The sequence below is a fragment of the Haematobia irritans genome, chromosome 2 (genome assembly GCF_050003625.1).
Source record: "Haematobia irritans isolate KBUSLIRL chromosome 2, ASM5000362v1, whole genome shotgun sequence".
NCBI classification, from domain to species: Eukaryota; Metazoa; Arthropoda; class Insecta; order Diptera; family Muscidae; genus Haematobia; species Haematobia irritans.
The window spans coordinates 204298615-204315773 of record NC_134398.1 but is presented as its reverse complement, the minus strand read 5'-3'; the positions used below and the strand labels follow the sequence as shown (position 1 = coordinate 204315773).

At 30.2% G+C, this 17159-nt stretch overlaps 1 protein-coding gene across 4 annotated transcripts in view; it reads right to left on the bottom strand.

Moving 5' to 3' along the window:
• qtc (GRIP domain-containing protein quick-to-court) overlaps positions 1-17159 on the bottom strand; it is a 372167-nt gene that overhangs the window by 52047 nt on the left and 302961 nt on the right. For 2 of the 4 annotated variants that reach the window (XM_075297271.1, XM_075297275.1), the window contains exon 1: positions 2018-2207. The exons of the other annotated variants lie outside the window; for them this stretch is intronic. The gene's annotated coding sequence lies outside the window, so the exon portion shown is untranslated. Of the gene's footprint in view, positions 1-2017; positions 2208-17159 lie in introns of those variants that run through there. 4 annotated transcript variants of the gene reach the window in all.

Here is a 17159-nt window from a genome sequence, read left to right as displayed (position 1 = left end):
AGAAAATTTTGTGAAAATTTTATTTATATAGAAAATTTTGTCAAAATTTTATTTCTATAGAAAATTTTGTCAAAATTGTAATTCTATTAAAAATGTTGTCAAAAGTTTAATTCTATTAAAAATGTTGTCAACATTATTTCTATGGAAAATTTTATTTCCATGAAAAAATTTTGTCAAAGATTTATTTCTATAAAAAATGTTGTCAAAAATTTATTTCTACAAAAAATTTTGTCAAAATTTTATTTCTATAGAAATGTTTGTCAAAATTTTAAAAATTTTGTCAAAAATTTTGTCAAAATGTTATTCCTTTTGTTTTGTTTTGTTTTGTTATTGTTGGTTTTGTTCTTTAAGCATTGTTGTTGTTTTTTATTTCAGCTTAAAACCATACATTGACTAAACTACAATTGTAGCTTAACCAACAGAGGAAAAGAATGTTTGTCAAATTTATTTGGGCATTTATTTTATTCCTACAAAAAATTTGTCAAAATTTATTTCTGTAGGCAATTTCGTCAATATTTTATTTCTTCAGAAAATTTTGTCAAATTTTTTGCCAAAATTTTAATTCTATAGAAAAATTTGTCAAAATCTTATTTCTATAGAACATTTTGTCAAAATTTTATTTCTATAGAAAAATTTGTAAAAATTTTGTCAAAATTGTATTTCTATAAAAATTTTGTCAACATTTTATTTCTATAGAAAACTTTGTTAAAAATTTATTTCTATTGAAATTTTTGTCTAAATTTTCATTCTATAGAAAATTTTGTCAAAATTTTACTTCTATAGAAAATTTTGTGAAAATTTTATTTATATAGAAAATTTTGTCAAAATTTTATTTCTATAGAAAATAGTGTCAAAATTTTAATTCTATACAAAATTTTGTCAAAATTTTAATTCTGTACGAAGTTTTGTCAAAATTTTAATTCTATACAAAAATTTGTCAACAATTTATTTCTACAGAAAACTTTGTCAAAATTTTATTTCTATGGAAAATTTGGTCAATATTTTATTTCTATGGAAAATTTGGTCAAAAATTTATTTCTATGGAAAATTTGGTCAAAAATTTATTTCAATATAAAATTTTGCAAAAATTTAATTCTATAGATTTTTTTTAAATTTTAATTCTATAGAAGATATTGTCAAAATTTTAATTCTATCAAAAATTTTGTTATAATTTTATTTCTATCGAAATTTTGTCAAAATTTTATTTCTATAGAATTTTTTTTTTCAAAATTTTATTTCTATAGAAAATTTAGTTAAAAATGTAATTATATAGAAAATTTTGTTGAAATTGTAATTCTGTAGAAAATTTTGTCAAAATTTTAATTCTATAGAAATTTTTGTCAAAGTTTTATTTGTGTAGAAAATTTTGTCAAAAATTTATATCTATAGAAAATGTTGTCAACATTTTATTTCTATGGAATTTTGTCAAAATGTTATTTCTATAGAAATTATTGTCAAAAGTTTATTTCAATAGAAAATTTATGAAGTACCTCCTAGTTGGAGAGAAATATTTTGCAAAGTGTACCACAAATCAATAATTCTACCAATTTTCCAAACAGAAAAAAATCTACCATTTTTGGTAGAATTCTACCAACTGTGGCAACCATGGTTGCAATGTGAATTCTATATGATTGAGGTGAAACCGTTCCAATAATAAAAATTTGATTTTTATATAGATTAATACTCCGTGTCTATTCGAATATATTTGCAACAAACTTCACATATTAATTTGCTTTATACAATCTTTAATGTATATATATATTTTTCCATAAAACAACAATTATTAAAGCGATTAAATCCGTTATCATATTATCTATAAACAAAAAATTATCTCAATGTCAAATATCTTTTATATATAAATATTTAACATAGAGCAAAAAAAAACACAGTATTTTTGTGTGTCACAGTCTCAAATTGCCAACTTTTTCACACACTTTATTACAGATATATAAATATAATATATTATTTTTTTTTTGTTTGGCTTTGCAATATTCATATTTTTTTATATTTTTCTCACTTTATCCATGTTGTATGTGGTGTAATGGATATTAAATATCAAGCAAAACTATCATCGAAAAACGCAAAGTCAGACCGAAATAAAAGTTGTTATAAAAAAACTCCAGTTTTCTACTTCAGTTTTCTTTTTAGCACAATTCTCGTATTAGAAATAAAAGCGACGACAGATACGTTACAATTAAGTTAACGTTATTGACTGATTCCCGCGGCCTCGTCTAGTCTCTTCGATCGTGTATTAAATTTCATATGGAAAATCAACCAAACAAAAATATAACTAATTACACTAGTCTACAAGTGTTGATATGCTAAATTTGAAAAATGAAATTTTTTGTTAAAAATCACAATTTCCGCTTATGTCCGACAGACACCTCTAGTAAATATTTATTTTTCGCGCCGATAACACTGTTTTAACATGAATTCCTTATGCGCCGTCCATACTACAAGTTTATCCGGACGGAATGTCTGTGTTTGTAAAGAATCTTAAGTTTGAGTTACATATCATGCATTAATCCGTGCGTTGATGGAATGGTTGATTTCAAAGAGAAAATTCAACTCTTCAATCAACGGACGCATGGTATGTAACTCAACCTTTAAAGTATGACCGAACGCTAAGAATTGTCGGAGGTTAGTAAAATATCGATAAATGTGTTATCGATTGTTAAAGTGTCAAGGCCTTTTAAAAATACAATACAAAACTGTTTCATCGGCATGTTATTGAGGTGCATACGGAGTTATAGCATTTAAATTTCAAATGAAAACTTTTCATACCAAATGAAACCCTTTTTCAAAACAAATATGGGAACCATAAAATAATATAATTTAAAAGTTAAAATTTTTCCAAAATTTTACTTCTATAGAAAATTTTGTCAAAATTTTATTTCTATTCAAAATTTGTATTTATATTTATTTCTACAGAAAATGTTGTCAAAACTTTATTTCTATAGAAATTTTGTGAAAATTTTAAATAGAATATTTTGTCACAATTTTACATCTATAGAAAATGTCGTCAAAATTTTATTTCTGTAGAAAATTTTATTTCTACAGAAAATTTTGTAAAAATTTTATTTCTATAGAATATTTTGTGAAAATGTTATTTCTATAGAAAATTTTGACAAAATTTCGTTTCTATAGGAAAATTTTGTCAAAATTTCATTTCTTTAGGAAATTCTGTCAAAATTTCATTTCAATAGAAAATTTAGCTAAAATTTCAATTCTATAGAAATTTTTGTCAGAATTTAATTTCTATAGAAAATTTTGTCAAGCTTTCATTTCTGTACAAAAATTTTCCCAAATTTCATTTCTTTAGGAAATTCTGTCAAATTTTCATTTTTATAGAAAATTTAGCCAAAATTTTATTTTTACAGAAAATTTTGTCTATATTTCATTTCTATAAAAAAATTTGAAAGAATTACCGATTTGACGACAATGGACCAAAATCAACCAAATTCCATTTGGTCCGACCATTGGACCAAATTTAAAAATTGATATTTTTTTGTACCAATTTTGGTGCGACCATCGGACCAAATTTAAGAATTAATATTTTTTGGACCAATTTTGGTCCGATCGGACCAAAATGGCAACCAACCGTATTACTTTTTTTCTGATGTACAGTGTAATATTTCGCGTTTTCGAGGCCTTTATTTCTCTGACTGAATTTTGTTCAGAATGTATAAAGCAGCAGCAGCAGTGCAAAGGTGTTGCAATACACCAAACAATGCCATCCAATCAACAGCAAATGGGAAAACATATTTGCTTTATCAGCACAATTAACAACAACTCTTAAAAGAACAACACTTGAAAATTTTGCTTTGTGTCACCACATGTGATACAGATAAGGGCTTAAAAAAGAGAATACGCGTCTTTTGAGAGAAAATATAACAAATGTACGAAATGAGTTTGTTTAACTTTAATTGTCTAATTGTTTCAGTAAAATGCCATACTTTAATATAAGACAGATATCTAAAATTATGGAATACAATAGGTGAATTTTATTTTTTATATCAATTTTACTTTACTCTATAATTTTATAGTATTTCTTTCCAAAAACAACACGAAAAGGTTAGAGCCTTCATTGCTCCTTTTTTTATATAAAGGGTGATTCTTTTGAGGTTAGGATTTTCATGCATTAGTATTTGACAGATCACGTGGGATTTCAGACATGGTGTCAAAGAGAAAGATGCTCAGTATGCTTTGACAATTCATCATGAATAGACTTACTAACGAGCAACGCTTGCAAATCATTGAATTTTATTACCAAAATCAGTGGCAGAAAGTCCGCTTTTTTATCGACAAATTTTGTTCAGCGATGAGGCTCATTTCTGGTTGAATGGCTACGTAAATAAGCAACATTGCCGCATTTGGAGTGAAGAGCAACCAGAAGCCGTTCAAGAACTGCCCATGCATCCCGAAAAATGCACTGTTTGGTGTGGTTTGTACGCTGGTGGAATCATTGGACCGTATTTTTTCAAAGATGCTGTTGGACGCAACGTTACGGTGAATGGCGATCGCTATCGTTCGATGCTAACAAACTTTTTGTTGCCAAAAATGGAAGAACTGAACTTGGTTGACATGTGGTTTCAACAAGATGGCGCTACATGCCACACAGCTCGCGATTCTATGGCCATTTTGAGGGAAAACTTCGGAGAACAATTCATCTCAAGAAATGGACCGGTAAGTTGGCCACCAAGATCATGCGATTTGACGCCTTTAGACTATTTTTTGTGGGGCTACGTCAAGTCTAAAGTCTACAGAAATAAGCCAGCAACTATTCCAGCTTTGGAAGACAACATTTCCGAAGAAATTCGGGCTATTCCGGCCGAAATGCTCGAAAAAGTTGCCCAAAATTGGACTTTCCGAATGGACCACCTAAGACGCAGCCGCGGTCAACATTTAAATTAAATTATCTTCAAAAAGTAAATGTCATGGACCAATCTAACGTTTCAAATAAAGAACCGATGAGATTTTGCAAATTTTATGCGTTTTTTTTTTTAAAAAAGTTATCAAGCTCTTAACAAATCACCCTTTATATTCAGATATGCATCTTGTTATTATTTTATGTTTATAAAAAAATTGTCACAAATTTGTTTCTATATTCATAATTTTTTTTTTTGCACATTCAAATTCAATGTAGAGTATACGGAATTCGTTTTAATAAAAAAAACAGATGATGATTTTTTTTGTTTCTTGTCAGCAATTATACAATGTCACGATTCTTATGTAAGTTATACTTTATATAGATCTTAATTATCTAGAAAAGCGAATGAGTAAAAAAATATTCTTTGAAAATAAACTGAAATAGAATAATGAACCAAAAATTAGTTGCATTTAATATAACTATAATGGCGGGCTACAGTGTTACCGTTGTACGACTTTAGTCGCATATGGCAACATTTTTGACCCCATGACATATTTTTTTAATCTCCGTAATGTGCAATTTAGTCGACTAATGTGTCGTTCATACTATGCTTTTAAGGCCGGTATAGACTTCTAACGAAATTTCCACTCCCCATAAAAAATGCATTGGTATTTTTGCTACCGAAAATTTCGTGAGGTGTATTTCTATCTTATCAAAATTTTATTTCTATAGAAAATTTTGCCAAAATTTTATTTTAATAGAAAATTCTATTAAAATTTTATTTCTATAGAAAATTTTCTCAAAATGTTATTTTTATAGAAATTTTTGTCAACATTTTATTTTAATAGAAAATTTTATCAAAATTTTATTTCTATAGAAAATTTTGTCAAAATTTTATTTCTATTGAAAATTTTATCACAATTTTACTTCTATAGAAAAATTTGTAAACATTTTAATTCTACAGAAAATTTTCTCAAAATTTTATTTCTATAGAAAATTTTCTCAAAATTTTATTTCTATAGAAAATTTTGTCAAAATTTTATTCCTGAAGAAAATTTTGAAAAATTTTATTTCTGTAGAAAATTTTGTCAAAATTTTATTTTTATAGAAATTTTTTTCAACATTTTACTTTAATAGAAAATTTTATCAAAATTTTATTTCTATAGAAAATTTTGTCAACATATTATTTCTATTGAAAATTTTATCACAATTTTATTTCTATAGAATTTTTTTTTTTCAAAATTTTATTTATTTCTTTATTTCTATTTTATCAAAATTTTATTTCTATAGAAAATTTTGCCAAAATTTTATTTTAATAGAAAATTCTATCAAAATTTTATTTCTATAGAAAATTTTCTCAAAATGTTATTTTAATAGAAATTTTTGTCAACATTTTATTTTAATAGAAAATTTTATCAAAATTTTATTTCTATAGAAAATTTTGTCAAAATTTTATTTCTATTGAAAATTTTATCACAATTTTACTTCTATAGAAAAATTTGTAAACATTTTAATTCTACAGAAAATTTTCTCAAAATTTTATTTCTATAGAAAATTTTCTCAAAATTTTATTTCTATAGAAAATTTTGTCAAAATTTTATTCCTGAAGAAAATTTTGAAAAATTTTATTTCTGTAGAAAATTTTGTCAAAATTTTATTTTTATAGAAATTTTTGTCAACATTTTACTTTAATAGAAAATTTTATCAAAATTTTATTTTTATAGAAATTTTTGTCAACATTTTATTTTAATAGAAAATTTTATCAAAATTTTATTTCTATAGACAATTTTGTCAAAATTTTATTTCTATTGAAAATTTTATCACAATTTTACTTCTATAGAAAAATTTGTCAACATTTTATTTCTACAGAAAATTTTCTCAAAATTTTATTTCTATAGAAAATTTTCTCAAAATTTTATTTCTATAGAAAATTTTGTCTACATTTTATTTCTGTAGAAAATTTTGTCAAAATTGTATTTCTATAGAAAATTTTCTCAAAATTTATTTCTATAGAAAATTTTCTCAAAATTTTATTTCTATAGAAAATTTTTTCAAAACTTTATTTCTATAGAAAATTTTGTCAAAATTTTATTTTTATAGAAATTTTTGTCAACATTTTATTTTAATAGAAAATTTTATCAAAATTTTATTTCTATAGAAAATTTGGTCAAAATAGTATTTCTATAGAAAATTTTGTCAAAATTTATTTCTATAGAAAATTTTATCAAAATTTTATTTCTATAGAATATTTTGTCAACATTTTATTTCTGTAGAATATTTTGTTAACATTTTATTTATATAGAAAATTTTGTCCAAATTGTATTTCTATAGAAAATTTTGTCAACATTTTATTTCTATAGAAAATTTTGTCAAAATTTTATTCCTATAGAAATTTATAAAAAAATGTTCTTCCTATACATTTTTTTGTAAAGTTTATTTCTGTATAAAATTTTGGCAAAATTTTATTCCATAGAAAATTTTTTTAAAATTTTATTTCTATAGAAATGTTTGTCAAGATTTTATTTCTACAGGAAATTTTGTCAAAATTGTTGTCTATAGAAAATTTTTGTTAAAATGTATGTCTATAGAAAAATTACCGATTTGACGAAAATTAAGCAAAATCAACCAAATTCCATTTGGTTCGACCATCGAACCAAATATAAAAATTACTAATTTTTTAGACCTATTTTGTCCGATCGGACTAAGTTAACAAACCTGTTTTGCTCCCATAAGAAATACAATGCCAAACCGTATTATTAGCATGTACCACAAAGTTTTGTTAGAACTACATACCGGGCTTTAAAAGGACGAGTTTTTTAGGATTTTATATCAAACACCAAGGCATATTTAGGAAGGTAGTTTCTTGCTATAAGGTGATTATTTACACTTTGATTGTCGGTATTTGTTTAATGGCATAGACATATCTAAAGGGGTTTTATGGGTTTGTAATCTCCCCCTACCAAATCTTCAAACTATGATTATATATCATTGAGTTAAATTTTCTGGTTTATTCCCATCTACAAGAATTTATTTTTTTTCTCTTTTTGAGGTATCTTCACATTGAGCACACATTGTAAAGGGTGATTTGTTAAGAGCTTGATAACTTTTTTTTTAAAAAAAACGCATAAAATTTGCAAAATCTCATCGGTTCTTTATTTGAAACGTTAGATTGGTCCATGACATTTACTTTTTGAAGATAATTTCATTTAAATGTTGACCGCGGCTGCGTCTTAGGTGGTCCATTCGGAAAGTCCAATTTTGGGCAACTTTTTCGAGCATTTCGGCCGGAATAGCCCGAATTTCTTCGGAAATGTTGTCTTCCAAAGCTGGAATAGTCGCTGGCTTATTTCTGTAGACTTTAGACTTGACGTAGCCCCACAAAAAATAGTCTAAAGGCGTCAAATCGCATGATCTTGGTGGCCAACTTACCGGTCCATTTCTTGAGATGAATTGTTCTCCGAAGTTTTCCCTCAAAATGGCCATAGAATCGCGAGCTGTGTGGCATGTAGCGCCATCTTGTTGAAACCACATGTCAACCAAGTTCAGTTCTTCCATTTTTGGCAACAAAAAGTTTGTTAGCATCGAACGATAGCGATCGCCATTCACCGTAACGTTGCGTCCAACAGCATCTTTGAAAAAATACGGTCCAATGATTCCACCAGCGTACAAACCACACCAAACAGTGCATTTTTCGGGATGCATGGGCAGTTCTTGAACGGCTTCTGGTTGCTCTTCACTCCAAATGCGGCAATTTTGCTTATTTACGTAGCCATTCAACCAGAAATGAGCCTCATCGCTGAACAAAATTTGTCGATAAAAAAGCGGATTTTCTGCCAATTTTTCTAGGGCCCATTCACTGAAAATTCGACGTTGTGGCAGATCGTTCGGCTATTCATGATGAAATGTCAAAGCATACTGAGCATCTTTCTCTTTGACACCATGTCTGAAATCCCACGTGATCTGTCAAATACTAATGCATGAAAATCCTAACCTCAAAAGAATCACCCTTTATATTAAAATGTCACTGCATATAGGAAATGCATATGTACTCTTTATGACCGAATCCGCACGGCGTTTCATATTGCGGTGAAATCGTTTAGAGCTTTGAAACACTCAGAAATGACACCACCATTACAGAGAGGGGGTTATTAAGCCCTGAAAACAAGTTGGTGTTTGGTCGAAACTGGGATTGAACCCATTACCCGTTGTATGTTAGGCAGTCATGCTAACCATTGCCACCGTAGTGCCACGAAATGTTCCTTGAGACGATATTATTGATTGTTTACATTTTCTCCCATAAGATACACTTGTAAACATGGTATTATCGACGTTCTGCCGCTACCCATAAATATTCGTTACATATTCGACTGTTTACATTTTCTCCCATAAAAAATACATAACAAAACTATCTTATTAGCATACAACAGTAATTTTCGCTAGAGCTGCATGCCGAACTTTAATAATAGGGACTACACTCGAAATATAAATCATTTCAAGTCATTCACTTCGTTATACTTTTTTTTTTATTTCACATTTCAAATAATTTGTCATTATGACCATAATGATAGAAAAACAATCTATTCGCAATTACTGACGCCCTTAATGATGTGAAAAGACAGACAGCACAAGACAACCACAAAAACACAAAAAGAAACTCCAAAGTGCCACATAAATGTGAAAGACAAAATGCTCCATGGCGACTTTTAATGATACACTGCAAAATGCTTTTGTTTTGCAACATTCACAGGACAAAAAAAAATAAATAGATAATCTCACTTTGGCAATTTTCTTATGAATATGCGATGAGTATGCGGCATACCCCGTTTTTTTGTCTTGGCAAACTCTCATCATTAAATCTTTAATCCTATATTTGTAAACGAAATAATATTTGCATATGACCCACTCACTCACTTCACGTATCGTATACTATCAAATATATTGGGAGTTTAGTTATAAACAGCAACTCCCTTATAAACAATGACAAACAACATCAAAGTGAAATGTAAACCAGAGAAATTTCTAGGTGTGGGAGTTGGTTCAGACTGTATGGCCCCAGAGACATTGGCAAAATTATGGCAGAAAAAAAAATTAATACAGCTTTTTTATTTATAACATCAAGTTTTGTTTATGCAATCAAAACAATTGTGCATCAGTATACAGAGAACAAAACATGAAGTTAGTTTCAAAATAATTATTTTAAAACTTTTTTAAAATAATTTTCAAAAATGTGAAAAAGACGAAAAAACTTTAAATTTAAACCAAATTTCGGTTCGGTGCACAAAAACGAAATTTTACACTACAAAAGTTAATTTTTTACAATTTAATGTACACTAACTATTTTTCTTTATTTTCTGTCTAATTACATTGTCCTTCAAAATCTTTCTCATTTCCACTTGATTAAGAATGCAGAAGAAAATATTTTATTTTATAAAATTTTCAAATTTTACCTTAAGTCTAGATGGGGAATCGTACCCCGGACCATATTGTCTATATGCAATCCACTGGTCTATTTAGCTTTTATTGTTATCAACACACTACCAACTTTATAGCACAAACAACGCATACAGTCAAGCAGTTCTATTTATAGACCAGATTGTTGGGCACACACAAGCCGAAAAAATTAATGGCATGTTTAATTGAATATATAACAGGTTGGCTGATAAGTCCCCGGTCTGACACATAGATACGTCGCTAGTATTAAATGCATATTATTTTTATATAGTACCAACCTTCAAATGATTCGTGTCACAATTTGACGTCTGTAAGTCAATTAGTTTGTGAGATAGAGCGTCTTTTCTGAAGCAACTTTTGTTATTGTGAAAAAAAATGGAAAAAAAGGATTTTCGTGTTTTGATAAAATACTGTTTTCTGAAGGGAAAAAATACGGTGGAAGCAAAAACTTGGCTTGATAATGAGTTTCCGGACTCTGCCCCAGGGAAATCAACAATAATTGATTGGTATGCAAAATTCAAGCGTGGTGAAATGAGCACGGAGGACGGTAAATGCAGTGGACGCCCGAAAGAGGTGGTTACCGACGAAAACATAAAAAAAATCCACAAAATGATTTTGAATGACCTAAAATGAAGTTGATCGAGATAGCAGAGGCCTTAAAGATATCAAAGGAACGTGTTGGTCATATAATTTATCAATATTTGGATATGCGGAAGCTCTGTTCAAAATGGGTGCCGCCAAAAACAACAACGTGTTGATGATTCTGAGCGATGTTTGCAGCTGTTAACTCGTAATACACCCGAGTTTTTCCGTCGATATGTGACAATGGATGAAACATGGGTCCATCACTACTGAGTCCAATCGACAGTCGGCTGAGTGGACAGCGACCGGTGAACCGTCCCCGAAGCGTGGAAAGACTCAAAAGTCCGCTGGCAAAGTAATGGCCCCTGTTTTTTGGGATGCGCATGGAATAATTTTTATCGATTATCTTGAGAAGGGAAAAACCATCAACAGTGACTATTATATGGCGTTATTGGAGCGTTTGAAGGTCGAAATCGCGGCAAAACGGCCCCATATGAAGAAGAGAAAAGTGTTGTTCCACCAAGACAACGCACCATGCCACAAGTCGTTGAGAACGATGGCAAAAATTCATGAATTGGGGTTCGAATTGCTTCCCCACCCACCGTATTCTCCAGATCTGGCCCCCAGCGACTTTTTCTTGTTCTCAGACCTCAAAAGTATGCTCGCAGGGAAAAAATTTGGCTGCAATGAAGAGGTGATCGCCGAAACTGAGGCCTATTTTGAGGCAAAACCGAAGGAGTACTACCAAAATGGTATAAAAAAAATTGGAAGGTTGTTATAATCGTTGTATCGCTCTTGAAGGGAACTATGTTGAATAATAAAAACGAATTTTGACAAAAAAACTGTGTTTTTCTTTGTTAGACCGCGGACTTATCAGCCAACCTGTTATTTTTTAAAGGTGATATTTTCTCCGTGTACGATTCTTTTTTCTGAGAAAATTTTGGGAATAGTTTTAAATGTATAGGAATGGATGAAATTTTCTTCACTATTTTGTTGAATTTGAATTTTTAATTATTTTGCAAGTCATGCAACGCTCATAAATTTGTTTTCTACCATCTAACAAAAGAAAAATAATTTTGCATAATAATGTGAAAAGTAAGAGTAAAACTTAAATGAAGCAATGAATGTAAACCATGATAATAATGCAGTATTATGAAGAGATTTTAGACATGCTCCATAAATGTTCATAAATAAAGGCCTTGCAAAGCCGAGGCTTTCAAATATAGATTCTGGTATGTAATTCTTGCCTAAAGCATTGTTATCGATAGCATAGACACAACGAAAATTTAGCTCTCAAAAATGGAATGGTTTGAAAAATTATATGAATACCCAGCAAAACATTTGGAAGTTCTTCTAAAGGCACAACTTTAAAAGTACTTCCAGAAGATGTACTCCCAATGATGTGCTTTATTTTAACTACCCTGGAAGTTCTTTCAATTCAATTTTTTATAACTTGGTTTTTTCATACTTTTAATGGGTAATTTAAATTTTTTCGAAAAAAATCATTCAAATCATTTAAATTTTTTCGAAAAAAATGCTAAATCCAATCTGAAAAAATTGTGAATTTTTGAAAATATTGGAGGTCAAACGTTTCCGACAAGCGTTAGAATCCATTGGAAATTATAAAAAATTATAAAAATTATTTATTTGACAAAATATCACAGAATTTTTTAATTTACATCCAGAGTGATGCAAATTCAGTGCAACGGCTGTTGACAAACCCATGTTAAATTCATCGCTTCTGCGTCAATTTTGCACCACTTCCGGATCCAAAAAGAACATTTTCATAATTTTTTTGGCGACGCTTTTTTTGCTGGGATCATCGTATGCCGAAAATGGGGCCTATCAGTCCATGTTTTGGTATAGCCCCCATATAGACCGATCTCCCGATTTTACTTCTTGGGCTTCTACAAACTGTATTTACTATCCGATTTGCCAGAAATTGAAAATCTAGAGGTATTTTAGACCATAAATTGGTGTGTCGCAAATGGGATGTATCGGTCGATGTTTTGGTGTAGCCCCCATATAGACCGATCTCCCGACTATACTTCTTGAGCTTCAAGAATTTGAGACCCAATTTGTCTGAAATTGGAATTCTAGATGTATTTGAGGACCATTAGGAGGTGTGTCGAAAATGGTGAGTATTGGTCCATGTTTTAGTATAGCTCCAATATAGACTTACCTCCCGAATTTATTTCTAGGACTTCTAGAAACCAGCTGACCACAAAAAGGTCAGCTGAATATGGTGTGTGTCGACCCCTGTTTTGGTATAGCCTCCACATAGACCGATCTTCCGATTTAACTCCTTGGGCTTCTAGAAAACGTAGTTTTTATTCGATTTGCTCGAAAATGTAAATATACTGGCATTGTAGACCCTAAAAATCTGTATCGCATTTATTTTTATCGGTCCATTTGGTAAGACATCGATATAGACTCATTTCTCTTCTTGAGGGTACACCCAGAGAAAACATATTTTCCCCCGGAATGAAATTATAGAAAAACGAATTTCACCTTTTGTATAAAGTACCCAGCAGAAAAATTTGGAAGTTTTTCCAGAGGCACAACATTAAAAGCACTTCCAGAAGATGCACTCCCAATGATGTGCTTTATTTTAACTACCCAGGAAGTTCTTTTAATTCAATTGTTTATAACTAGGTTTTTTTTATACTATTAATGGGTAATCTTAACTTTTTTGTTTCAACTTGGTTAAAAACAGTTAAAGAATTCATAAAATTTTACAAATCATTTAAATTTTGTCGAAAAAAAAATGCTAAATCCAATCTGTGAATTTTTGAAAATATTTGATGTCAAACGTTTCCGACAAGCGTTAGAATCCATTAAAAATTATAAAAAATTATAAAAATTTTTTATTTGAGAAAATATCACAGAATTTTTTAGTTTACATCTAAAACATTGAATTCGGATCACACCTAAAGAAGTGATGCAAATTCAGTGCAACGGCTGTTGAAATGGAGGACTTCCGTCCTATGACAATCCCAAGTTAAATTCATCGCTTCTGCGTCCACTTCCGGATCCAAAGAGAACATGTTCATTACTTTTTTGGCGACGCTTTTTTTGCTGGGCAAATTAATCCGAATGTTTGATAAGCGATTCAACGATAATCTCTAAAATTTGTGTCAAAAGGAAACTTTGCTTGTCTAAAATTTCCTTCCTCAGAAAACTCTTCTTTCAGTGTATAACAGGCGCACTGCTTATGAAAATTGCTTGAAACCGAAAGTACAATTTCCAGATTTTACTACTCGTAATCATTTAAATAATGGCGATAAAAATCTACAGATTTGAGATTTCAAATCAAGGTTTTATTTCATCATTTGCACGATATGTTTATGATTTCTCTACAACTCAAACAAAATTGGTTCTTATAAATCCAGAATCTGATCTAGTCTTCATAGATAGAATCTTTAAATTTATCTTCGGGAAGCATACTGGATGAACTGATTTGCTTGGGAGAATATTTGTCATCAAACCCCCTTAAATTCTATATATTATCAATTAACCTGCTACGTCGAAGAGTTTTTCAAAGTAAACTATTATATTTGATTCATGGTGGTGGGTATTTAAAATTCGGCCCGGCCGAACTAACTGCTATATATACTTGTTTCTAAATGTACCTAAAGAACCTAGTTAACATATTTTAAACGGTATTATCGGCACTCAAGCGGATTTACTGCCTGTTCATGAAACACAAAATCGACTCGAGACGAATCGTTTGTCTAGATTGAAACTAAAATAACATTTGATATATTTTTTTAGAAATCCTGAATTTGATCATGAACTCATTATTTATGATTTACTATCGAACACCGAAACAATTAGCATTTCACAGACTCTGGTTTTCGAGATATCAATATGTGATTTTTGACGAATCGTTCGTCTCGAGGCGAACGAAAATTCCACGAACAGGCAGTTAGTTTCACACTACGTAATGCATAACATAATGAAGTGTACAATTAATCTGCACCTGCCTAATATTTATACCAGTATATCTCTTGAAAACTATTGCTATTGATTGTAAACTTTTATCTGCAACAAAAAATAGGTCAAGTATAAAAATAAAATTTATGAATTATTGCATATATTCTGCAATTTTTTTCTTATTCACTTTCGCCCACTTTTTTCAGCTCAATATATAAGAAAATATTTGATTTTTTTTCAGCAAACAATGAAGTAAATATATAATTTACGTTTTTAAGGTCAATGCCTATTGAAGTGATCTCTTTTTTTTGGAAAAGCTTTTTCGTACCGAAATTTTCGTTGTGACAATATTATATTTTTTTTTTTGCACATTCTCCTATAAATCCGGCGCAATTTTATCGAAATGGAAATACATAGACTTTTTCTCTAGACATTTATTCTTTAGAACGAAAGTAGACATTTACTCTGAAAAAACATACATTCCTATTGTACGCCAATAACACAGTGCTGACATGTATTTCTTATGGGAGCAAAATAAAAACAATCCCTCATAGACTTTTCAGTAGCTAAAATAGTATTTCTTGGGGGTATGAAACTATTGATGTTTTATATTTTGCTTCCACAAGACAGATATAACAGAACTGTATTGTCGGCAGACAAACGAAATTTACTTACTCATATTCGGATATATTTTGAATGTAATTATAGATTATAAATTAAATAGATAAAGGGTGATTCTTTTGAGGTTAGGATTTTCATGCATTAGTATTTGACAGATCACGTGGGATTTCAGACATGGTGTCAAAGAGAAAGATGCTCAGTATGCTTTGACATTTCATCATGAATAGACTTACTAACGAGCCACAACGTCGAATTTTCAGTGAATGGGCCCTAGAAAAGTTGGCAGAAAATCCGCTTTTTTATCGACAAATTTTGTTCAGCGATGAGGCTCATTTCTGGTTGAATGGCTACGTAAATAAGCAAAATTGCCGCATTTGGAGTGAAGAGCAACCAGAAGCCGTTCAAGAACTGCCCATGCATCCCGAAAAATGCACTGTTTGGTGTGGTTTGTACGCTGGTGGAATCATTGGACCGTATTTTTTCAAAGATGCTGTTGGACGCAACGTTACGGTGAATGGCGATCGCTATCGTTCGATGCTAACAAACTTTTTGTTGCCAAAAATGGAAGAACTGAACTTGGTTGACATGTGGTTTCAACAAGATGGCGCTACATGCCACACAGCTCGCGATTCTATGGCCATTTTGAGGGAAAACTTCGGAGAACAATTCATCTCAAGAAATGGACCGGTAAGTTGGCCACCAAGATCATGCGATTTGACGCCTTTAGACTATTTTTTGTGGGGCTACGTCAAGTCTAAAGTCTACAGAAATAAGCCAGCAACTATTCCAGCTTTGGAAGACAACATTTCCGAAGAAATTCGGGCTATTCCGGCCGAAATGCTCGAAAAAGTTGCCCAAAATTGGACTTTCCGAATGGACCACCTAAGACGCAGCCGCGGTCAACATTTAAATGAAATTATCTTCAAAAAGTAAATGTCATGGACCAATCTAACGTTTCAAATAAAGAACCGATGAGATTTTGCAAATTTTATGCGTTTTTTTTAAAAAAAAAGTTATCAAGCTCTTAACAAATCACCCTTTAGTTCAAAATTTGCGATCAAAACCGCTAAAGTACAAAATTCAATTTTGTGTGGATTTATTCTTTACGAACGATACAAAAGCAAATTACTGTCTGGAACTGATTTTTTTTTTTTGAAAAAATCAATACGAAATGTTAAAAACTTAATATTTGAAGCTTACATATTTTTTTCGCGGAGAGAAACGGATCATCTATGCAATATATAATCTATGCTTTATATGAGTAGCATGCACATCGGAACACATACCCGCTACGTATTTTGGGTAGATATAAATGGATACCGGTTTACGTTCTCTGTTGCATATCGGGCTTTAAAGTAATTACGTTTGCGTGCTAATAACTCAGTTAATATACCTTCCAGGGACCAAAATATTAATCAATCGCCTCGCAAATTTCGTTAGCAAATATAGCAAATCATTTTTAGGAGTAGCAGAAATGACATGTCGATAACACAGTTTTTATTTATTTATTTATTTCTTATAGTCCGGCATCCCTTGACATTTACACCCACATCCAGAGAAGGAACATGATCACCTCAAACATGTTTTAAGAGCAAAATGTTATTTTTGGGCGGGGAACATGTAACATGTTTGTCGCAACCATGATATGTTCTCGAAAATTATGTACCTGATTTCGGCAATCACGTATATGTTTTCCGAG